The sequence below is a fragment of the Rhodnius prolixus genome, unplaced genomic scaffold, assembly GCF_049639745.1.
Source record: "Rhodnius prolixus isolate KJV_2025 unplaced genomic scaffold, Rpr scaffold_14, whole genome shotgun sequence".
NCBI classification, from domain to species: domain Eukaryota; kingdom Metazoa; phylum Arthropoda; class Insecta; order Hemiptera; family Reduviidae; genus Rhodnius; species Rhodnius prolixus.
The window spans coordinates 1,335,237-1,361,143 of record NW_027411594.1 but is presented as its reverse complement, the minus strand read 5'-3'; the positions used below and the strand labels follow the sequence as shown (position 1 = coordinate 1,361,143).

Genomic DNA, 25,907 nt, shown 5'->3' with positions numbered 1-25,907 from the left:
TCCGAAATTCTAATTGTTTTAATTTATTTCCTTAATTTCTGCTGTTTCATTATTTTATTTTTACTTTCATTTTCACTTATTATATTTTCACTTTTGTAAATACTTATTTATTTATTTAATTTCTGTTTAATCACAGGCCAAACTGTTAAGGCCTCTATTTGTTCCTGTATTTATTCTTAGGGGACAATTGTCCCAGAATAATAAATTTCTTTTCTATTTCTATTATTTCAGGTTGCCGGTTATAGAGGTGCTGGTGATGATAGCAACTATCTCTTTCATTGCAACACTTTGCACAGCATTGATTTCTGGATGGGAATTGACACTACTTCTATTGCTGGCAATACCTGTAAAAATAATTGTGCAAAGGTTAGTGAAATTTTATTTTTAAAATCAGTTTTTAAAAAAAAAATTCTTAAAGTTTGTGATCTCTTTTTCAAATTTGCGCATTGAGATGAAAATCATGCATGATCAGTCTCTGCACATTTTTTTTCTTTATTTTTCCATTTTATATCAATTTTCTATTAATCTTAGTAAGAACAGATCAATTGAAAATGCATCCCTTATTAGGAAATGTTTCGTTTTACAAATAAATGATAATAATAATAATATTAAGAAAAATAAATAGATATTATTACAAATATAACAAAAAAAAAAAATAAAAAGCTATAAATTTTCTTATACATATTATACAATTTATTAAAATAGTTTATATAATAAAATAAACTTTGGTTTTAGGTAGCAAGAGGAATAACATTACATTTGAGAACTGTACAAGCAGTGAACAAGAAAGGATCCTTCTCAGGACGTTGCACTTCCACCTTTCACGTAAGTCCTTTAAAATTATGTTGCATGTTGCATGTAATCAGCTAAACTGGCTACGTGGTTAACTGGTTAAACGAGCTACCTGGTTACCTAGTTCATCGGATAAACTACATAACCAGTTAATTGGTTAAATTTGTTTTACTGGTGTATCTCTAGAACAGGTTTACTGGTAATCCAAACTGCCAACTAATTTATTGAGTTAAACTGGTTAACTGGTTTAACTAGTAAAATAGTTTATCCGATGAACTGGATAGGTAACTAGCTAATCGGTTAAATGGTTTATCTGGTTGACAGGTTTAACTGGTTAACTAGTTTACCGGTTAAACAGGCTAACTGGATAAATAGTTAATAAGTTACCTTGGCTTAGTCAGCCAATAAAGCCGATTAACTAGTTAACTGGGTTTAATAAACCTTTTAGCCCGTAAACCAGATAAACTGATTAACTAGGGAACCTTAAACTGGATGACTGGTTTACCCGGCAAACTATTTAATCGGTTGAACTAGGTAACTGGTTCAGCTGATTAACTAGTTAGCCGGTTAAACTGGATGACTGGTTAAACTGGTTAACTAGTTAATCGGTATAACTGGGTATCTGGTTCAGCTGATTAACTAGCTAACCGGTTAAACTGGCTGACTGGTTAATTAGTTAATCGGTTGAACTTGGTGTCTGGTCGGGCTGATAAACTAGGTAACCGGTTAAACTGGCTGACTGGTATAACTGGTTAATTAGTTAATCGGTTGAACTTGGTGTCTGGTCGGGCTGATAAACTAGGTAACCGGTTAAACTGGCTGACTGGTATAACTGGTTAACAAGTTAATCGGTTGAACTGCGTAACCGGTTTAGCTGATTAATAGTTAACTGGTTAAACTGGAACCTGGTTTAACTGGTTAACAAGTTAATCGGTTGAACTGCGTAACCGGTTTAGCTGATTAATAGTTAACTGGTTAAACTGGAACCTGGTTTAACTGGTTAACTAGTTAATTGGTGTGGTTAGGTTAGGGTAGGTTAACCTAGCCTAACTTAACCTAAGTAAAAGGGGGGGTAGGTTGGGTTACCTTAGATTCACTTAACATAACCTAACCTACCCCAGCCTAATTAACTTAGCCTAACTTAACCTAACCTACCCTAACCTAGTCTAGTCTAATCTAATCTAATCTAACCTAGCCTAGCCTAACCTATCCAGTTATAAACTGGTTAACAAAGCAGCCAACCACTTTTGCCGATTAACTAATTGACCAGTTAAACTAGCCATCCAGTAGAACAAATTACCTAGTTAACCAATTTAACTAATGGAACCAGTTAGCCCTGAGGTTAACCGATAAACTAATTAACCAGTTTAACCAATTAACTAGTTAACCAGTATAATCTATGAACTAGTTAACTGGTTTAATCTGCTGATGGGTTTAACTAGTCGACCTGATTTACTAGTTAATTGATTAAACTAATTTAACTAGTTTACTGGCTTAACTAGTTGATCGGTTAAACTGGCTAACTGGTCAAGGGTATAACTAGGTAGGAAGTTAATCGGTTAAACTTGTTAACTGTTATTGGTCAAACTAGCCAACTGGTTGTGGCGAAACTTGTTAAACTAAATCAAATGGATACCTTTGTCATTTCGTTTCACCTTACAACTTATTCTCTTCATTTGTCCACTTATTCTCTTACCAATCCACTTAACTCTCTAACATAGAAGGATAAGCAGAGGATCAAAAAGTGGACAGTTAAAAGAATCAATTGATAGGCGAAAAAAATATAATTTAATAAATGACAAAGGTAACCAATTGAACTAGTTTAACCAGTTAACCAGTTGCTAGTTTCACCGAAAACAGTTAACAAGTTTAACTGATTGACTAGTTACCCAGGTATACCCTTGACCAGTTAGCCAGTTTAACTGATCAACCAGTAAAAGCAATAAGCTAGTTAAACTAGTTTCATCAATTAACTAGTTAACCAGGCCAACTAGTTTACACATTAGCCGATTATAACAGATAACTACGTTAAATAGGTTATACTGTTTAAATAGTAAATCGGTTAAAGTAGTAAAAATAGTTTATCAGCTACCTTTCTAACAGGTTCAGATAACTAAATTGGTTTGCTAGGTAATCGTTTTTACTGGTAACAGACTAGTTTATCTAGTCAACCAGTTAATCGGCTAAACTAGCTACTTTGTTAACCAGTTTACCTGGTTAAGTACTTAATCGGTTAAACGGTTTAACTGGCTAACTAGTTTAACTAGTTATTCCTTTAAACTCGTTAAATTAGTTCTACTAGTTAATTTAGTTCAACTGGTTATCTTTGCCATTTATCCAATTATTTCTCTTCACCCATCAATTATTATCTTCATCTATCCAGTTACAGTAATCATCTAGCCACTTATTGATCTACCTTCCAGCCTATATGAGATATAAGTGGATAGGTACAAGAGGAAGTGGATAAATGAAGAAAATAAGTTGCTAGGCAAAGCGAATTGACCAATGATAACCAATTAAACTAGTTTAACCGATTAACTAGTAACAAGTTTAAGTGATTAACCAGTAAACCAGTTCAACCGATTAATCAGTGCCAACCGATAAAACCGATTAAGTAGTTAGTTTAACCAGTTAACCGAGCATAACTGTTTTAACTGCTAACACTGGTGTAACTGTTTTAACTAGTAAAAGCAGTTAGCCAGTGTAAAAGATTAAATTCTTATATATAACCTGTGTAACAGTTAGTTAGGTTAACTAGTTAAAAAATTAACCAATCATAATACTTTAGATACTTTATCATACCTGTAACAGTGGATAATAGGCCAATTGTGCTCTTCTGTTTCAAGGCATTAGTTGGATCCAGTTCTACATCAGTTTTGGTACCTGATCCATGTTTAGTTTATTGTCTTCAGGAACATTATGAATAATCAAACAACATTAGATTAGTTTGAATTTTTTTAACTATAAGAAAAATGAAAATTTAAATCTAATTGTAATTTATTGTAGTTTAAAAAGTTATAATAAAAATTATAATGAACTAACATTTTGTTCTTACTGTTCGTTTCCCTATTCACTTGTTCGTTTCACTGATTAAGATGCTTCCTACTATAAGTACCGAAATTTTCAATTTTCTTAAATTTTTTATTATTATTTAAAAATACATGATTAGCTAGCCATAAATAAAATCTTGAGCAATACAATAGATTGCCAATAAAACTTTTAAAACAATGAAACCCTAAAAGTAGCATTGGAGTTGAAAACTTTTTTAATGCAATTGAATTTTCATGACTCGGAGGAAATTTATTTTATATTGAGTTAACAAAAAAAAAATACCAACGCTTATTTTATAATCTAAATTAATAGAGAGAATGAGTAAATTTACTTACCAGCAGTTTAGAGAAGTATTTGGACGTTACAATAATAGAATAGCCACATCACTTGATTAGTACCCACAGCCAGCCAAGGGGCTTCGTCGAGTCCCAGCAGAGATTCAGTATATCCCCATATACGAGGGGGTACCCAAAAATAACCGGAATTGCGTTGCCGCGCATGGAGCTTATGTAGTACGCATTTCTGCCGCTAGACGTGTATAGCGCAATTCCTTGCCAGTTCAGTCCTGCCTGTGTTGTCTGCTTGGCTTGTTCTGTTCATCTGCAGTGATTGTTTTTACCAGCGCTGTTTTGTTCTTTTTTCGTTTTTTATGATGGCAAGTTTAAGTGAACAACGTGCAGCTATGAAATTTTGTTTTCTACTCGGCAAAAATGCTGCTGAAAGTGTTTTAATGTTGAAAACAGCTTACAAAGATGACGCTATGGGAAAAACTCAAGTATACGAGTGGTTTACTCGGTTTAAAAATGGCGACATGTCGATTGATGGCAAACCTCGTTCTGGACGTCCATCAACTGCCCGAATCGACGAAAATGTTGAAAAAATTCGAGAGCTGGTGTTCACAGACCGTCGACAGACAATTGATCAACTGTCAGAGAGTAGTGGGTTATCTTGGAGCTCGGTTCAGCGAATTTTAACGGAAGATTTGGGGATGAAAAGGGTTGCTGCCAAGTTTGTTCCTCGAGTTCTGACTGACAATCAAAAAGAACATCGAGTTGAAACATGTCGTGCTTTGAAACAACAGCTTGAAACTGATCCAGACTTTCTGTCAAAGGTCACATTACTGGTGATGAGTCATGGTGCTATGGTTATGACCCAGAAACAAAGCAACAGTCGAGCCAATGGAAGACGTCATCTTCACCCCGACCAAAAAAATGTCGTCAAGTCAAGTCAAACATCAAAACAATGCTGATTTGCTTTTTTGATGCCAAAGGCGTAGTCCATTCAGAGTTTGTCCCCCCAGGTCAGACCGTCAATCAAACCTTGTATTTGAAAGTTTTGAAAAGATTGCGCAATAGTGTTCGCCAAAAAAGACCCGATTTGTGGCAAACAGGAGACTGGTTCTTCCACTACGACAATGCACCTGCACACACAGCCATCTCTGTTACACAGTTTTTGGCTAAAAATGGCATGGTTCCGCTGCCCCACGCACCTTACTCGCCTGACCTGGCTCCGTGCGACTTTTTCTTATTTCCACGCATGAAAAAGGGCATGAAAGGTCACCGATTTGACAACATTGAAGAGGTCAAGAAAAAAAACGAAGAAGGAGCTGTCAGCCATTTCTAAAGATGACTACAAAAAATGTTTCGAACAGTGGAAGCACCGGTGGGACAAATGTATTAGTTGTAATGGAGAGTATTTTGAAGGGGATAAGATTGTTCTGTAAAAAATTTGTAAATAAATAGCTTTTAAAAAATAATTCCGGTTTTTTTTGGGTACCCCCTCGTACATACAAGACCAGAAACAGTAAACCTAGATTCTAACGAAAACGCTTTCATGGTGTGCAGTAGGGTTTTTGTCTGATTTGATAGTAGTGAACATTAAAGAAAACCTATGATAGATTGCAAGAAAAGAAATACATTATACCCAAATTGTGGAAAGATATTACATTTATTGAAAACATCGGGAGTTATTACACATATTTAGGAGGTTGAAGCTTTAGTGCTAGTAATATTTTTACCGAACAGAAAAACCGTCTGATATTCACCGAAAGAGGAAGGCCTTCGTTTGTTCTTTACGAAAGATAAAGCAGATATAGTATATTTGTTTATTTTAAGATATTATACAAAAAGTTGGTGTGTATGCAATAAACGTAAGTATTAAAAACCACAAAACCAAAATGTAAGATACATATAAGTTGAAGTAAGTATCAAATTTTTATATCTGAATCTACTACAAGGATATAATTAATAAGGGGAGTTTTGATGTATAGTTTCAGAGTTTGGATTTAAATAATCCGTTTAGAATCCTATAAAAAGAACTAATCAAACTTATGCACCCTTGAGAAAAGTAAGGTTTAGAAATCAGTTCCAAAAAACAACATAGGTAAACCAAGAAAACTAATTTTGAACTCATAGTCGATTAAAAGAAAAGATCAAAGAATTCATCAAAAAGGTTTAGAAATCAATTTAAATACTTTTTGTAGTGATCAAAATTAAAGAATTAACCAACACTGAACGTTGTCAAGACGTAGCATTAATATTATTTGGTAAGTAATAATTAAATGATAACATGCTATTTTCATGCAAGAATGATAAAAATATAATTAAATAATTGATAATAAAGTCTTACCTTGTTTGAAGAATATCCAATTTCATCACCATCTCAATAGATCACCAGTCCAATAGCACTTGACACAATTTAAAATAATTCACAACACTATTTACACTAAAACTGTATATCACGCACTAAGTATAACTTAAACTCAATTTATAAACCCGAACTTCTTTTTAACACGCACAAATATTCAGTTAAAAATTCACGTTAATAAAGAGACACCACGAACGAGTAAAGATGGCCGACGGTAACTGGCCAGACTGATCAGCTGGTAAATGGAGGTTATCTAAGCAGCTGATTCCAGCTGTTTTTTTTTTTATTTGCATTCATAATCTACCAAAATAAAATGTAATTATTAAATTAAAAAGTTATGAATCTTATCTATAAAAGTTAGGTCTCGTAAAAAAGATCGTATGATTTGAATAATGTAATTAATAGCGTAAGTCTACCTTTAATTAACTTTAGTAAGTATCTTTGTACAGTAGTCCAACGTGTTAAAATTGTCAGATATATCAGCTAAATCAAGAAATATAGCTGCGGTGTACTTACTGTTTTTTACTTTATGCACGATATGTTCAATTATTCGTTCAACTTGATGTTATTGATAAATACTTTGGCCTGAACCCAAATTAGTGAGATGGTATTTTGTGAGTCAGTCAAGTTATGTAATAGTTGATAGCAGAAAAATTAGTTCAAACGTAATCATTTAAATTAATAAATAGGTAAGTAAATCCGATCTAATATTGCTGCAGATGTCCAGATTATATTTTGACATGAAAAGATGAAGGTCTACTCTTGGTATTAACAAAAGAAACTACTTTTCTCTTTCTTAATGAACTTGTAAGATGTCATGGAGTTCTACTCTTAGACGCTTTCAGCGAACTTAAGAAAACACAACAGTAAGTTCCTGACATTTTTGAAAATGTTCCAAGTTCCTGACGCTATTTACATAACACGAACGAGCTTCAAACTGGATCTGTATAAATGATACGGAAAGAAAAAGTACAGCGCCAGAAAATTAATAATTAGACTATTTAGCTAATAGCTCGATGTTAGCTATTTGAAAATAGCTAATAATATAGGGAGTTCAGAAAAACTATATAATTCAAATCTTTTTTAAGAACTTACAGTTTTGGGATCACTTCTACAGCCTCTTTAGTACATAATATTATGATTCAAGAAAATTCATTTGAAACACATTGGATATTCTACTATTAAGTCGTTTATGGTAACTGAAAATGAACACATTTCTCAATGAAAGAAAAGAGAATATACCCGAAATCAAACAAAATTAAAAAATAAAATGAATTTAAAATTATAATTACAAAAACACAGAATTATTGCCTGGAATAAGAAACACTAGTACTAGATATCTATGGTATTTCAAGTAGAGAAATAGTTTTTCAACTTACTTGTGCTGGTTCACTTATTCCTATCTCCAAACGTACAAAATTCCAGTTACAGTAAATATTGCAGCTATATCAACTCCTATCACCATCAAATTCATCTATTGTCACTCGTTCAGGAAAGACAAGTCACTGATAAGCATATGTAATATAACCTAAAAGAACCTTCCTTGTTCCACAAGCACCATAATCTGGAGCTTTTTACGAACTTTGTTACTTTGTGAAGTAACTAAATATATTTGAACTCGAATTAAAAATACTACAACAAATAAATCATGTTATTATTTTCGAAGGGATAATTTTTTAATTAAGGACTCAAGTTCATTATATCAGATTGTCATAGTAACTTCATTCATCAGCTGATACTAAAGTGAGGTATGTATGACTTGCTAATATGGCGGGGCCATTATCAGCAGATGTGCTGTACAAGTTACTTGGGGTGTTCAGTTCGGTCGATCCATGGTCTTCATTGCAACTTAATGACAACAAGTGCAGGCAGGACAAGAAGTAAATAGATTAAAATGAAAAAGTAAGTCAGCTAAAAGATTTCTTATAAATCTGTTATATTTCTTGTAATAATTGTTAACTTCAGATACCTCGGTGGCATGTAGTGTTTAATCTTATTTTGTTGTTAGCATAAGGAGCCTCTTGCTAAAACAATATCCTTTAAAATTAAAACACATTACAACATTAAAATTAAAATCTTCTATTCGCAAGTTTTACAATTTTTGTATGTTCAAAGTTTACTGAATGTTACAAATTCTCTTATTCCTAAAACCGCCTTTAAGTTTTAAATACCTTACTAAGGAAAGTAATATTAAAATATTTCTTCACTTTCTAATACTTGACGAAGCTACACCGGCTTTGGATTCAATTAGCGAGTTGTGTGTGCTAGCAGCTTTCAACCGAGCAGCACGAAATATGTTAGAACTACTATTTTTGTTGCACAACGATTATCAGCCATTAGCAATATGGATTTTTGATTGAAATTGATCATTACGTATCTTTGTTGCGCAGGTAACATTCTTTCTGTTTTTCTAGTAAATGTTTTTCATTTTTTTAACGTTTCACAATCGTCGCTGGTCTTTTTATAAATAAAAAAAATCTCTAGTATTTTCAAATGATAAATTTGATAATTTCACACACAAATTCTACGCTAATCAATTTGTACCATTTCAATGATTCCCACTTCAATCAATGAGTAATATCCCATCGTCATGGTAACTTCATTCATCAGCTGATCAATCCTTGCCAATATGGTGGGGCCATTATCAGCTGTTGTGCTGATCAGCTGATGTACAAGTTAATTGGGGGTGTTCAGTTCGGTGGAACTCTATGGTCTTTGTTACAACTTTACAGGGGAACAACAAGTGCAGGCAGGACAAGAAGTGAATGTATTTCATTGAAATAGTAAGTCAGCTAAAAGATTTCTTATATGTTTTATTTTTTGTAATAATTGTTAACTTCAGATACGTCGGTGGCATTTAGTGTTTAATCTTGTTTTTTTGTTAGCATTAGAAGCTTCTTGCTAAAACATTAACCTTTATAATTAAAATACATTAGAACATTAAAATTCAAATCTTCTATTCGCATGTTGTACGATTTTGGGAAAATAAATAATATCAGAAGGTAGGGTTAAATTGGTCGAAAAGAAGTTAAAGGTTAATTGTTAGCGGATATATCCAGAGCATTTAGGTATTTTTATTTTTTTAAAGTGCAATATTAAACTATTTATTGTTATTTCCTCTTTATTTGATAAACTTCTGCAATGCCATTAAGAGGATCATTGGCCAAGAAGTAGGAATCTTTCTCCACATAATCTATGATAGAAGATTATTGAAATCTGTCATTCATTTTGCCTGATTGTAGTAACATATCTTATTTTTAAATATCTTCTTCTTTTTCTGTTGCAGGAAATCACAAATCATGTATTTCGCAGTTCACTGGCAGCTCTTGTAATTTTCAATATTATGATGCTTACACACTGGCAGATGTATGTCTGTATTCAACTCTTGTGTGCTGATGCTTTCATGTAAGTTTATTTGTTTTATTACTTATTTATTGTTAGGAAGTATCCTTTAAATATCCTTTAAAATTAAAACACATTACAACATTAAAATTAAAATCTTCAATTCGCAAGTTTTACAATTTTTGTATGTTCAAAGTTTACTGAATGTTACAAATTCTCTTATTCCTAAAACCGCCTTTAAGTTTTAAATACCTTACTAAGGAAAGTAATATTAAAATATTTCTTCACTTTCTGATACTTGACGAAGCTACACCGGCTTTGGATTCAATTAGCGAGTTGTTTGTGCTAGCAGCTTTCAACCGAGCAGCACGAAATATGTTAGAACTACTATTTTTGTTGCACAACGATTATCAGCCATTAGGAATATGGATTTTTGATTGAAATTGATCATTACGTATCTTTGTTGCGCAGGTAAGATTCTTTCTGTTTTTCTAGTAAATGTTTTTCATTTTTTTAACGTTTCACAATCGTCGCTGGTCTTTTTATAAATAAAAAAAAATCTCTAGTATTTTCAAATGATAAATTTGATAATTTCACTCACAAATTCTACGCTAATCAATTTGTACCATTTCAATGATCCCCACTTCTATCAATGAGTAATATCCCGTCGTCATGGTAACTTCATTCATCAGCTGATCAATCCTTGCCTTAATGGTGGGGCCATTATCAGCTGTTGTGCTGATCAGCTGATGTACAAGTTAATTGGGGGTGTTCAGTTCGGTGGAACTCTATGGTCTTTGTTACAACTTTACAGGGGAACAACAAGTGCAGGCAGGACAAGAAGTGAATGTATTTCATTGAAATAGTAAGTCAGCTAAAAGATTTCTTATATGTTTTATTTTTTGTAATAATTGTTAACTTCAGATACGTCGGTGGCATGTAGTGTTTAATCTTATTTTTTTGTTAGCATTAGAAGCTTCTTGCTAAAACATTAACCTTTATAATTAAAATACATTAGAACATTAAAATTCAAATCTTCTATTCGCATGTTGTACGATTTTGGGAAAATAAATAATATCAGAAGGTAGGGTTAAATTGGTCGAAAAGAAGTTAAAAGTTAATTGTTAGCGGATATATCCAGCGCATTTAGGTATTTTTATTTTTTTAAAGTGCAATATTAAACTATTTATTGTTATTTCCTCTTTATTCTGTCATTCATTTTGCCTGATTGTAGTAACATATCTTATTTTTCAAATATCTTCTTCTTTTTGTGATGCAGGAAATCACAAATCATGTATTTCGCAGTTCACTGGCAGCTCTTGTAATTTTCAATATTATGATGCTTACACACTGGCAGATGTATGTCTGTATTCAACTCTTGTGTGCTGATGCTTTCATGTAAGTTTATTTGTTTTATTACTTATTTATTGTTAGGAAGTAAAATGTGTACGTTTTTATTTTTATTTTAATACTTTTACACTGACTGGTGAAGAATTTAAACAACCTGTTGCATATTGGACAGGAATCTATGCCTGATTTGCTATTATAACAGTTATATGTTTGTACTTTGTTTTCCTTCGTCTTTTTACTCTCAAAATAGAAGCTATTAAAAGTACTTTTAAAAAAGATAGAGGGTTATAATTGAAACAATCTTCGTGAAATACAAAATAGTCTTTTAGAATTCGGAATTAGTATACTTTAGAAAGAATGTAGGTTTTATCAATCTTTAAATGATCTATTATTTTTTTATCAGTGAAAAGTATATAATGCAGTTTGTGTACCAAAATTAGACCCAGTTCTAATTTATTTAAAACTTCAGTGTATATTAAGCACTATGGTACCTTTTAGGGTTGAACAACTATTAATATCGTGTTGCTTAATCATTACGTACATTATTGCTTGAACAAGATTAAGTACTGACGTGTATCAACACGTCGTTTATCTTATCGACGACATTTGATCAAGCCAGCTTACTTGTTTATAAGCTAAGACAATGTAGGTGTAATAGAAACCTTCCAAACTTGATTGCCTAATAAGTGGAACGATTGTAAAAGTAAATACTTTTACAGTTATTGCTGTAATGAAGTAGTTTCAGACGTTCCTCTGGTTTGACCCCTTAGACCTTTTCTCACTTCATGTTCATTAACGGTGTTATTTCTATATTCTCAGACCTTTCTTTCTAACTTACGCTATCGATATTTAATTTTTTTTAATAGTTTGTTTCTTAAATAAATGTGTAACTCGACACATTTATTCTAACCAGAGTTTATTAATTGTACACTATAGTGTCTCGCCAAATCCAGTTAATTGTATACGTTTTTCTATGTCCAATATGCTTGAATGTTTTTAATTTAGATGCTATTGATTCAATTAGATTTATTATGGTTATTGATTTATTTTTATTTATTTGTTTATTTATTTAACCATCTATAACTGAGAATCAGCTGATATAAAAACGTAAACAATGTTTTTTATGGGCTACTATAGGGTTAGGTTACTGTAAATTAAGGGAATGGAGAAGAAAATAGAGGTCATTATGTTCTTTGGAAATATATAGTTTTATTTAAAATTAAATAATTATAATACGTTCTACAGTTTAAGAAGTTAACAAAATTTAAGTATAATCATTTCATATTTGAATTACATAAGTAAATATGACATCATTTCAGTCTGCTGGTTTTAAAGTTGCTCGTGTTGATAGCAACTATCTCTTTCATTGCAACACTTAGCATAGCATATATATCGGGATGTGAATTAACTCTACTTCTGTTGTTGGCAATACCTGTAAAGATAATTGTACAAAGGTTAGTGAAATTTTATTTCTATAAAACCATGCATGATCAGTCTCTTTACATTTGTTTTCTTTATTTTTCCATTTTATTTAAATTTTCTGTATATCTTGGTAAGAACAGATCAATTGAAAATGCATCACTTATTTCGTTTCGTTTTACAGAAAATAAATATAATAATAATAATAATAATAAGATTGAAATTATTAAAAAACGAAAACAAGAAGAAACAGGGACTGAAAAAGAAATAGAGATTTTTAGAAGTATTAAATAAAGTAAAAAGCAGTACTTTTTATTATTCATATTATATAATTTATTCAATTATTTCATGTAACAATAAAAAAAAAAATTGTTTAGGTAGCAAGAGGAGTAGTAATCATTAGAGAACTGTACAGGCAGTGAACAAGAAAGGATCCTCCTCAAGACGTAGCACTTCCACCTTTCACGTAAGTTCTTTAAAATTATTTTGCATGTTGCATGTAATCAGCTAAACTGGCTACGTGGCTAATTGGTTAAATGAGCTACCTGGTTAATCGGTTAAGTTGGTTTTACAGGTTTAACTGGTTAATCGGATAGACTGCTAACTGATTTAACTGGTTAACTAGTTGTACTAGCTAACTGCTTAACAAGTGATTCGGTTAAAGTTTATAGTCAATATAGCCAGTTTAGCAGATAAACTAGGCGGCCAGTAAACTGTCAGCCAGAAAAACCGATTACGTAGTTTACTAATTGGACCAGTTGGCCAGAGTCACCGGTAAACAACTAGTTATCATTTTAACTGATTAGTTAGTTTATTGGGTAAATCGGCTAATGGGTTAACCTAGTCAACCTGGTTAAATCGGTTAAACTAATAACTGGTTACCGGTTATGCAGGCTAACTGGATAACTAGTTAATAAGTTACTTTGGCTACTAGTCAGCTAATAAAACCGATTTACTGGTTACCTAATTTAATTAGTTAAACCAGGTGTCAGGTTAACCAAATAACTAGTTAACCGGGTTGAATATAACCAGATAAATTGATTAACTAGTTAACTGGTTAAACTGGATGATTGGTTAACTAGGTAACCGGTTTAGTTGATTATCTAGTTAATCGGTTAAACTGGAGGCTGGTTAAACTGGTTAACTAGTTAATTGGTTGAACTGGGTGTCTGGTTGAGCTGATTATCTAGTTGACCGATTAAACTGGCAGACTGGTTAAACTGGTAAACTAGGTAATCGGTTGAACTGGGTAACTGGTTGAGCTGATTATCTAGTTAATGGTTAAACTGGTAGGCTGGTTAAACTGGTTAACTAGTTAATAGGTTGAACTGGGTATCTGGTTGAGCTGATTATCTAGTTGACCGATTAAACTGGCAGACTGGTTAAACTGGTAAACTAGGTAATCGGTTGAACTGGGTAACTGGTTCAGCCGATTAACTAGGTTACCGGTTAAACTAGGTGACTGGTTTAACTGGTTAACTAGTTAATCGGTCGAACTGCGTAACCGGTTTAGCTGAATACTTGTTAACCGGTTAAACTGGAACCTGGTTTAACTGGTTAACTAGTAAATCGGTTTGGTTAGGTTAGGTTAGGTTAACCTAGCCTAACTTAACCTAAGTAAAAGGGGGGGTAGGTTAGGTTACCTTAGATTAACTTAACATAACCTAACCTACCCTAGCTTAATTAATCTGCACTTAACTTAACCTAACCTACCCTAGCCTAATTAACCTAGCATAGCCTAACTTAACCTAACCTAACCTAACCAGCTGCCAGGAAAACCGATTACGTAGTTAACGGATTTAACTAATTGAACCAGTTAGCCAGGTACACCGGTAAACTAGCTAAGCAGTTGAACTGAGTTAGTTTATTGGTTTAATCGGTTAATTGGTTTAACTAGTCAACTTGGTTAACCAGTTAATCGGTTAAACTGACTAACGGGTTGAGTGATAACTGGATAACTAATTGATCGCCAACTTGTTACTGGTTAAACTAGTTCAACTGGTTACATTTGTCATTTATCCAATTATTTCTCTTACCTATTAATTTTTATTTGCCTAATTTATCCACTTCTTGATCCTCTGCCTATTCTATATCTCAAAGATATAAGTGAATATGTACAAGTGGATAAATAAAGAAAATAAGTTGTTAGGCGAAGCGAAATGACAAAGGTAACCAATTTATCTAGTTTAGCCTCTTAACCTGTGAGCTAGTTTGACCGTTTAGCAATTAACAAGTTTAACCGATTAACGTGTTACCCAGTTTTGCACTTAACCAGTTATTAGTTTAACCGATTTAACCAGGTTGACTAGGTTAACCCATTAGCCGATTTACCCAATAAACTAACTAATCAGTTAAAATGATAACTAGTTGTTTACCGGTGACTCTGGCCAACTGGTCCAATTAGTAAACTACGTAATCGGTTTTTCTGGCTGACAGTTTACTGGCCGCCTAGTTTATCTGCTAAACTGGCTATATTGACTATAAACTTTAACCGAATCACTTGTTAAGCAGTTAGCTAGTAAAACTAGTTAACCAGTTAAATCAGTTAGCAGTCTATCCGATTAACCAGTTAAACCTGTAAAACCAACTTAACCGATTAACCAGGTAGCTCATTTAACCAATTAGCCACGTAGCCAGTTTAGCTGATAACATGCAACATGCAAAATAATTTTAAAGAACTTACGTGAAAGGTGAAAGTGCTACGTCTTGAGGAGGATCCTTTCTTGTTCACTGCCTGTACAGTTCTCTAATGATTACTACTCCTCTTGCTACCTAAACAATTTTTTTTTTATTGTTACATGAAATAATTGAATAAATTATATAATATGAATAATAAAAAGTACTGCTTTTTACTTTATTTAATACTTCTAAAAATCTCGTATTTCTTTTTCAGTCCCTGTTTCTTCTTGTTTTCGTTTTTTAATCATTTCAATCATATTATTATTATTATTATTATTATTATTATATTTATTTTCTGTAAAACGAAACGAAATAAGTGATGCATTTTCAATTGATCTGTTCTTACCAAGATATATAGAAAATTTAAATAAAATGGAAAAATAAAGAAAACAAATGTAAAGAGACTGATCATGCATGGTTTTATAGAAATAAAATTTCACTAACCTTTGTACAATTATCTTTACAGGTATTGCCAACAACAGAAGTAGAGTTAATTCTCATCCCGATATATGTGCTATGCTAAGTGTTGCAATGAAAGAGATAGTTGCTATCAACACGAGCAACTTTAAAACCAGCAGACTGAAATGATGTCATATTTACTTATGTAATTCAAATATGTAATGATTATACTTAAATTTTGTTAACTTCTTAAACTGTAGAACGTATTATAATTATTTAATTTTAAATAAAACTATATACTTCCAAAGAACATAATGACCTCTATTTTCTTCTCCATTCCCTTAATTTACAGTAACCTAACCCTATGGTAGCCCATAAAAAACATTGTGTACGTTTTTATATCAGCTGATTCTCAGTTATAGATGGTTAAATAAATAAACAAATAAATAAAAATAAATCAATAACCATAATAAATCTAATTGAATCAATAGCATCTAAATTAAAAACATTCAAGCATATTGGACATAGAAAAACGTATACAATTAACTGGATTTAGCGAGACACTATAGAGTACAATTAATAAACTCTGGTTAGAATAAATGTGTCGAGTTACACATTTATTTAAGAAACAAACTATTAAAAAAAATTAAATATCGATAGCGTAAGTTAGAAAAAAAGGTCTGAGAATATAGAAATAACACCGTTAATGAACATGAAGTGAGAAAAGGTCTAAGGGGTCAAACCAGAGGAACGTCTGAAACTACTTCATTACAGCAATAACTGTAAAAGTATTTACTTTTACAATCGTTCCACTTATTAGGCAATCAAGTTTGGAAGGTTTCTATTACACCTACATTGTCTTAGCTTATAAACAAGTAAGCTGACTTGATCAAATGTCGTCGATAAGATAAACGATGGGTTTATCCACTACAGTACTTAATGTTGTTCAAGCAATAATGTACGTAATGATTAAACAACACGATATTAATAGTTGTTCAACCCTAAAAGGTACCATAGTGCTTAATATACACTAAAGTTTTAAATAAATTAGAACTGGGTCTAATTTTGGTACACAAACTGCATTATATACTTTTCACTGATAAAAAAAGAAATAGATCATTTAAAGATTGATAAAACCTACATTCTTTCTAAAGTATACTAATTCCAAATTCTAAAAGACTATTTTGTATTTCACGAAGATTGTTTCAATTATAACCATCTATCTTTTTTTAAAAAAAAGGTGTATGCCAAATTCAAAAATACTTTTAATGCTGCAGGCGGATCTCTGACAATTTACTAATCTAGCCGCTGTAAATTTTTCATTGTCAAACTAGTGTAGTGCTTGAGATTATGTACTTTTAATAGCTTCTATTTTGAGAGTAAAAAGACGAAGGAAAACAAAGTACAAACATATAACTGTTATAATAGCAAATCAGGCATAGATTCCTGTCCAATATGCAACAGGTTGTTTAAATTCTTCACCAGTCAGTGTAAAAGTATTAAAATAAAAATAAAAACGTACACATTTTACTTCCTAACAATAAATAAGTAATAAAACAAATAAACTTACATGAAAGCATCAGCACACAAGAGTTGAATACAGACATACATCTGCCAGTGTGTAAGCATCATAATATTGAAAATTACAAGAGCTGCCAGTGAACTGCGAAATACATGATTTGTGATTTCCTGCAACACAAAAAGAAGAAGATATTTAAAAATAAGATATGTTACTACAATCAGGCAAAATGAATGACAGATTTCAATAATCTTCTATCATAGATTATGTGGCGAAAGATTCCTACTTCTTGGCCAATGATCCTCTTAATGGCGTTGCAGAAGTTTATCAAATAAAGAGGAAATAACAATAAATAGTTTAATATTGCACTTTAAAAAAATAAAAATACCTAAATGCGCTGGATATATCCGCTAACAATTTACCTTTAACTTCTTTTCGACCAATTTAACCCTACCTTCTGATATTATTTATTTTCCCAAAATCATACAACATGCGAATAAAAGATTTGAATTTTAATGTTCTAATGTATTTTAATTATAAAGGTTAATGTTTTAGCAAGAAGCTTCTAATGCTAACATAAAAACAAGATTAAACACTAAATGCCACCGAGGTATCTGAAGTTAACAATTATTACAAAAAATAAAACATATTTATAAGAAATCTTTTAGCTGACTTACTATTTCAATGAAATACATTCACTTCTTGTCCTGCCTGCACTTGTTGTTCCCCTGTAAAGTTGTAACAAAGGCTATAGAGTTCCACCGAACTGAACACCCCCAATTAACTTGTACATCAGCTGATCAGCACAACAGCTGATAATGGCCCCGCCATATTGGCATGGATTAATCAGCTGATGAATGAAGTTACCATGACGACGGGATATTACTCATTGATTGAAGTGGGAATCATTGAAATGGTACAAATTGATTAGCGTAGAATTTGTGAATGAAATTATCAAATTTATCATTTGAAAATACTAGAGATTTTTTTTTATTTATAAAAAGACCAGCGACGATTGTGAAACGTTAAAAAAATGAAAAACATTTACTAGAAAAACAGAAAGAATCTTACCTGCGCAACAAAGATACGTAATGATCAATTTCAATCAAAAATCCATATTCCTAATGGCTGATAATCGTTGTGCAACAAAAATAGTAGTTCTAACATATTTCGTGCTGCTCGGTTGAAAGCTGCTAGCACAAACAACTCGCTAATTGAATCCAAAGCCGGTGTAGCTTCGTCAAGTATTAGAAAGTGAAGAAATATTTTAATATTACTTTCCTTAGTGAGGTATTTAAAACTTAAAGGCGGTTTTAGGAATAAGAGAATTTGTAACATTCAGTAAACTTTGAACATACAAAAATTGTAAAACTTGCGAATTGAAGATTTTAATTTTAATGTTGTAATGTGTTTTAATTTTAAAGGATATTGTTTTAGCAAGAGGCTCCGTATGCTAACAACAAAATAAGATTAAACACTACATGCCACCGAGGTATCTGAAGTTAACAATTATTACAAAAAATAAAACATATTTATAAGAAATCTTTTAGCTGACTTACTATTTCAATGAAATACATTCACTTCTTGTCCTGCCTGCACTTGTTGTTCCCCTGTAAAGTTGTAACAAAGACCATAGAGTTCCACCGAACTGAACACCCCCAATTAACTTGTACATCAGCTGATCAGCACAACAGCTGATAATGGCCCCGCCATATTGGCAAGGATTGATCAGCTGATGAATGAAGTTACCATGACGACGGGATATTACTCATTGATTGAAGTGGGAATCATTGAAATGGTACAAATTGATTAGCGTAGAATTTGTGAGTGAAATTATCAAATTTATCATTTGAAAATACTAGGGATTTTTTTTTATTTATAAAAAGACCAGCGACGATTGTGAAACGTTAAAAAAAATGAAAAACATTTACTAGATCATTTAAAGATTGATAAAACCTACATTCTTTCTAAAGTATACTAATTCCGAATTCTAAAAGACTATTTTGTATTTCACGAAGATTGTTTCAATTATAACCATCTATCTTTTTTTAAAAAAAGGTGTATGCCAAATTCAAAAATACTTTTAATGCTGCAGGCGGATCTCTGACAACAATTTACTAATCTAGCCGCTGTAAATTTTTCATTGTCAAACTAGTGTAGTGCTTGAGATTATGTACTTTTAATAGCTTCTATTTTGAGAGTAAAAAGACGAAGGAAAACAAAGTACAAACATATAACTGTTATAATAGCAAATCAGGCATAGATTCCTGTCCAATATGCAACAGGTTGTTTAAATTCTTCACCAGTCAGTGTAAAAGTATTAAAATAAAAATAAAAACGTACACATTTTACTTCCTAACAATAAATAAGTAATAAAACAAATAAACTTACATGAAAGCATCAGCACACAAGAGTTGAATACAGACATACATCTGCCAGTGTGTAAGCATCATAATATTGAAAATTACAAGAGCTGCCAGTGAACTGCGAAATACATGATTTGTGATTTCCTGCAACACAAAAAGAAGAAGATATTTAAAAATAAGATATGTTACTACAATCAGGCAAAATGAATGACAGATTTCAATAATCTTCTATCATAGATTATGTGGCGAAAGATTCCTACTTCTTGGCCAATGATCCTCTTAATGGCGTTGCAGAAGTTTATCAAATAAAGAGGAAATAACAATAAATAGTTTAATATTGCACTTAAAAAAAATAAAAATACCTAAATGCGCTGGATATATCCGCTAACAATTTACCTTTAACTTCTTTTCGACCAATTTAACCCTACCTTCTGATATTATTTATTTTCCTAAAATCGTACAACATGCGAATAGAAGATTTTAATTTTAATGTTGTAATGTGTTTTAATTTTAAAGGATATTGTTTTAGCAAGAGGCTCCTTATGCTAACAACAAAATAAGATTAAACACTACATGCCACCGAGTTATTTCAAGTTAACTATCATTACAAACAGTATAAGATAAATATAAAAAAAATCTTGTAGGTGACTTACTTTTTCATTGAAATCCATTTACTTCTTGTCCTGCCTGCTCTTGTTGTTCCACTAATAAGTTGTAATAAAGACCGCAGACCTCCACAGAACTGTACAACCCAAGTAAATTTGACCATACGGTAAGTTACAGCATATCAGCTGATAATAACTCCACCATATTGGCAACCTACCTCACTTTAATATCAGCTGATGAATGTAGTTACCATGACAACGGGATATTATGCACAGTTTAGTAGTAATCATTGAAATGGTACAAATTGATTGGCCTGAGGGAAATTATCAAATTAGTCAGTTCAAAATTCAAATTTTTATTTATTGTAGGATCAACTGTATGAAAACGTTAAAAGAAAACGAATGCTAAAAATCTTACCTCTGAAACGAAGAATATGGTTGATAATCGGTGTAGCTACAATAAAGAATGTAGTTGTTCCACTTCGTGCTACTCGGTTTAAAGCTCCTAATCATATCGCTAATTGAATCCAAATCCGGTGTAGCTTCCTCAAGTAAAAGTATTTTTGGATCTATAACCAAAGCTCGTGCAATGCCGTTCTTTGTTTTTTTTTTCCTCCAAATAGCTGAGTACTTTCGACTCCTTCGAGTGCTTTTGAATACCTGAAAAACTGAAGCAATCTCTCAGATGATATCGTATCAAGATTATTTCTTCTGAAGAAACTCTTAAAAAGTCTAGTTCTTCAAGATTTTTTTTATAAATTCAAGTACATTAGCTAATGTTGCTGCCTTATTACATCTTCCATGGTCACTTGGGTCTTCCTATATAATCAGTGATGGACATGTAAAATAATGGTTCTTGCGAAACTAAATTTTGTAACCTACTATTAAAATATTCAACAATAACTTATGAATTAACCAAATATTTCTGGTTTGTTTTATATGAAATGTGTATGACTCCTACCAGAACTGATGCAATTGTCTTTGCACTTTCATTAGAAATTTTAGAAAACAAACTTTGCATACTTCTAGTGGGAAACTGTGTGGTGCCAGAGACACGTAGAAATATTCCAAAAACGTTCCCATTATATTGAGGTACCTCTTTAAACCATTACTTGTTAGAGATTCATCTAGATACGGAGAGATATTCAGTAATACTCAGAATTTGGCTAATCTTTAGAATAGCGCCCCAGAGGCGTGGCCTGTTTATTTTTAGGGGGTGGGAAGTACAGCGCACCTACCGGGGAAAATTAAAACTACCTCCCGCCAATGTGCGGATGGTGCGAATTTCGTAGCGCTTATGTTTAGCGCGCATGCGCAGTACACATACTGCATAGCAACTGCTTCCTGTTTAATGTATTAATAGTTCCCGCGAGTGTTCTGTATGTGACCGGAGGTGCCGTTTTTTTGTAACTTTATGAGTATGAGCGTTTTAAATTTGCGGGTTGTTTTAAATTAAAGCATGATTGTAGTGTGAGTAAGAATGGAGTTCGACAAGTATACCCTCCTCAGGAAAAGGACTCCACAGAATAAGGTAGTTTCTTTTTTGTTGTTCTGTGTAATTATTGTAATGAATGGTGTGACACAAATTAAAAAATTGAGGGTGATTAGGTAGGTTAGGAGGGGGGTATGGGGGGCGAAGCCCCCCAAAAAGAAAAAATCAGGGAGTGTGGGGGGCGAAGCCCCCCATTAAGAAATAAATAAAGAATTCGAAGTTATTCTGATTCGCTGTTACCATATAACCCGCTAGATTTAAGTGTAAATATAAAATAAAGAAATAGTTTTATATTTATATTTGAATATGGCGGGTTCTATAGTAACAGCGAATCAGAATCACTTCGAATTAGGCCACGCCTCTGGGGAGCTATTCTAAAGATTTACCCAGAATTTTCATAGATTTTGATTATGTAAGTTGTACTGCTACACGTACAAGGATGTAGTCTAATAATGAATCATAGGTATACATCATCACCAATTAAATTAAAAACGACTAATTGCAATGATTAATCAGTGTGCGTCGAGTTATAAAAACAATATAAAAAATTTAACCCTATCTTCTGATTGTCTTTACTTTTCCAAAATTGTAAAACATGCGAATTGAAGATTTTAATTTTGATGTTCTTATGTATTTTAACTGTAAAGTTTAATGTTTTCGGAAGAACCTTATTATGCTAACAAAAAAATAAGATGCTAAATGCTACCGAGTTATTTCAAGTTAACAATCATTACAAAAAATAAAACATATACATATATAACAAATCTTTTAGCTGACTTACTTTTTCATTGAATTCCATTTACTTCTTGTCCTGCCTGCACTTGTTGTTCCACTAATAAGTTGCAATAAAGACCGTAGACTTTCACCGAACTGTACACCCCAAGTTACTATGACCATATGGTAAGTTACAGCACATCAGCTGATAATAACTCCACCATATTGGCAACCTACCTCACTTTAATATCAGCTGATGAATGTAGTTACCATGACAACGGGATATTATGCACAGTTTAGTAGTAATCATTGAAATGGTACAAATTGATTGGCCTGAGGGAAATTATCAAATTAGTCAGTTCAAAATTCAAATTTTTATTTATTTTAGGATCAACTGTAGCAAAACGTTAAAAGAAAACCAATGCAAAAAATCTTACCTCTGAAACGAAGAATATGGTTGATAAGCGGTGAAGCAACAATAAACTAGTTGTTCCACTTCGTACTACTTCGTAAGTTGTACTTCTACTACATACACGGCTGTAGTCTAATAATGAATAATAGGTATACATCGTCACCAATTAAATTAAACACGACTAATTGCAAGATTAATCAGTGTGCGTCGAGTTATAAAAACAATATAAAAATACACAGTTCTAATAGCATCTAAGCTTGTCTATCTGGAGAGCGCCTAGAATGGAATCTATGAAACGTCAATTCTTAGAAGATAGACAGTACGAGACCATTAAAAAGCAATAGTAGCTGCCTGATAAAGGTTTCGTTTTTTGTTAGGAGGTAATATTGTAAACTGAAAATCGAGAAATAAAGCTGTATTGTACATATTTTTGAATAAAGTGTCTTTTTGTCTTAATTCATTACCTTATCTACTTCTAGTTGATATGCCAAAGCAATTGATTGCCTTCTTCAGGATAATATAAATTTGTGCAGTTGTATATTCATCATAATTGTTAATTATGAGGTATATTAACAGATTTTCATCCTTGCTGACATCTCACTACATCAACAGTTGTTATTGCATGGAGGTACTACGAGTGTTACACTGAATTATATCACTGATTTCAAACATGGTTCTAAGTTAACACCGCTAAAAATCCTTTTTTCACATGTTTAACATTTACAATGGCACCCTAAGTTCTTAAACATCTCACAATGGCCGTATAAAGGTAACTGATTTGGGCAACCTCTTTTTTTCAACTCTGTTGAAAAAAAAACTAAAAAGTGGTCATGAACTCTGAAAATGATTCGTGAAATATTCACAAACACTACTCTTTAATTGAAAAAAAAGTAAGAAAATTAAAGTAAAGGTAAAATATTTGAGATAAGTCTTGGACGAATCTATCCATGTTAACCTCGGAAACGTTGACAGAGATTTAAATAAAGAACCTCGGAGAAATTAATAGTTTTTATGGGTTACGTCATTAATGAAAAGCCGCTAGCTAAACATGAAATAAGGCCCCTATTATGTAAAGGCCAATCCCATCGTCAAGAAACATGGGTAGGAGAAGTTTAAAAAAATACCGAGCCACACTTATAGTCGTGTTCGGACCAGATAGGCGTAGCGGCAAAAGACTAATTGTAAAATTTATGGGCAGTATAGCACAGTATAGTATGGGCAGTAAAGGTCCTGCAAGAGAAGGCTGGTGCTAAGGGAAGAGGTAGAGAACTTGATTAGGTTGCTTCTGGGTCTTTCAAATGTATCAGCACAGCTAAGGCGCGACTTGCTCTAACTATTGTTATTCATCAAGAACGGTTGCATAATTAGCTGAATAACTAAGGACTTTAGATAAGTAGGCCAATCAATTATAATTGACCATATGATCGCTTGCAATAATTTTCATAATATAATTCCACATGGATGAGGTGAAGCTTCTATATTTGACGACGCTTAAGAATCGGGTAAATTTTACCAACCAAAAGGTTTATAGTCTTCCAGATTGACACATTAGGAATATTTTGAGAATAGTGTCATTCCACAGGCAACGATGAACTTTATCGAGTAATTAGGAGTAATTTGGTGTAATGACCAAAGAAGATGGACAATTTTACCCACTCACAGCTTTGTGAGGAAATTTTAAATATGGAAATTTTGATGGACAAAGCTTTAAAACAATAATAAATGCTCTTTACACAGAAAGTTTATGTGGACGATCACCTTCCCGGATCATAACAACTAATTCTTGCCTCAATATTTGTGAATAGAAAACTTTGTTATTTCAATATTTGTAGTTCATAAGCTGTTAGAGAAAAAATAGTCCACAAGTGAAACAATCATTTATAAGGAAATCTCCGTGGATTACAAAATAAAAAACAAACCCATTCCTTAACCACAAAGAAGAGTAAAAACATTTAAACTTCTGCTTGAAAGGGCTGGACAATGTCTTCAATTCTACCGTTGTAGCACACCATATTACTTGTAGCCTGGCCATATTCGCTCTCATCCAACATCTAGAAGTAGATTATTCTGTATTAAGAAGTGTTTTTGACACCACATTACTCACTATCGTACTACACTTGCTGTTGAGTGAGGGAGGTTTCAAGGTGTTCATATGTGTTCTCAAAATGTTACTGTATCGTAAAACATTTTGTAAAAATAATGAAATAAAAATTATTTAAACATAGAAATTGTCTAAGTGCTTTTTATTTGCAGGGTATTTATATTGTTTTAGGCCATACAGTAGAAGTTGTACTATGTACGGGATGGGGCGCCAAAAATTCGAAAAAAAGTAAAATTATTAAAATTAAAACTTTAATAACGTAAAAACATGCAACATGCTAGTTCATACATGCACATATTGAGCTTGAGTGTAGGAGAGGAGCCCACAAACACACTGAAACAGCGAAATAAATAAATTGCATAGATAAATAAAATGTTAGAATATAAAACTAGCAATCTCTAGCAAAACTAACAAAGATTTTCCATTTTTTTCATTTTTCTGAACTTACGCATCTATACCTAGCCGACCTGACTTGTATATTTTAGCCTTAACATAGAAATAGGATTTTAACAGTAGAAAATTTGGAAATTCAATTAAAACTGATAGTAAATTAATGATATAACTAGATCGTACTTTTTTTTGACAAGCATTAAAAGAAAGAAGGAAAAATGAGAAACATTTACCTAAAGCAGAGTGTTCGGTAATGTGGAAACTACTACATATAGTAGCCAGAAATAGATGATATATATTGCAACAATGATTGACCTTATTTTTACTTGCATGTTAAAAAACAAAGAACAATTTTAAAACTATAGCAAGTTTAGGCACATAAATAGTGTTTGGTAAAGACGAAAACTATTATTATTGCCGGTTACACTTGACAGAACTAGAAATTAACTATTATTGACAAACATTATAGTAATAAAAAAAATGAAAGAAACTTTCAAATTATTAAACAATATGGGCTGCAAAGGAGTGCTATGGGGAGATGAAAACTATTATTGATGCTAGTTAAACAAGATAGAATTTGAATGAAACTAATTATGAGATAAATTATAAGAAAATGAAAGATGAATTGGA

At 32.2% G+C, this 25,907-nt stretch overlaps 1 long non-coding RNA gene across 3 annotated transcripts; it reads right to left on the bottom strand.

Moving 5' to 3' along the window:
* Nucleotides 1-210: 210 nt before the first annotated feature.
* LOC141451626 (uncharacterized) lies at nt 211-8,807 on the bottom strand. 3 transcript variants are annotated; one of them, XR_012456958.1, is made up of 4 exons: nt 6,472-8,807; nt 4,179-5,731; nt 3,595-3,897; nt 211-344 (listed from the first exon to the last, which is right to left on the bottom strand). It is a non-coding gene; the product is annotated as an uncharacterized lncRNA (long non-coding RNA). The 3 variants fall into 3 exon arrangements; XR_012456957.1 differs by lacking the exon at nt 6,472-8,807 and having other exon boundaries at nt 4,179-6,410; XR_012456959.1 differs by lacking the exon at nt 6,472-8,807 and having other exon boundaries at nt 3,595-3,698; nt 4,179-6,403.
* Between the last annotated feature and the right edge of the window lie 17,100 nt (nt 8,808-25,907).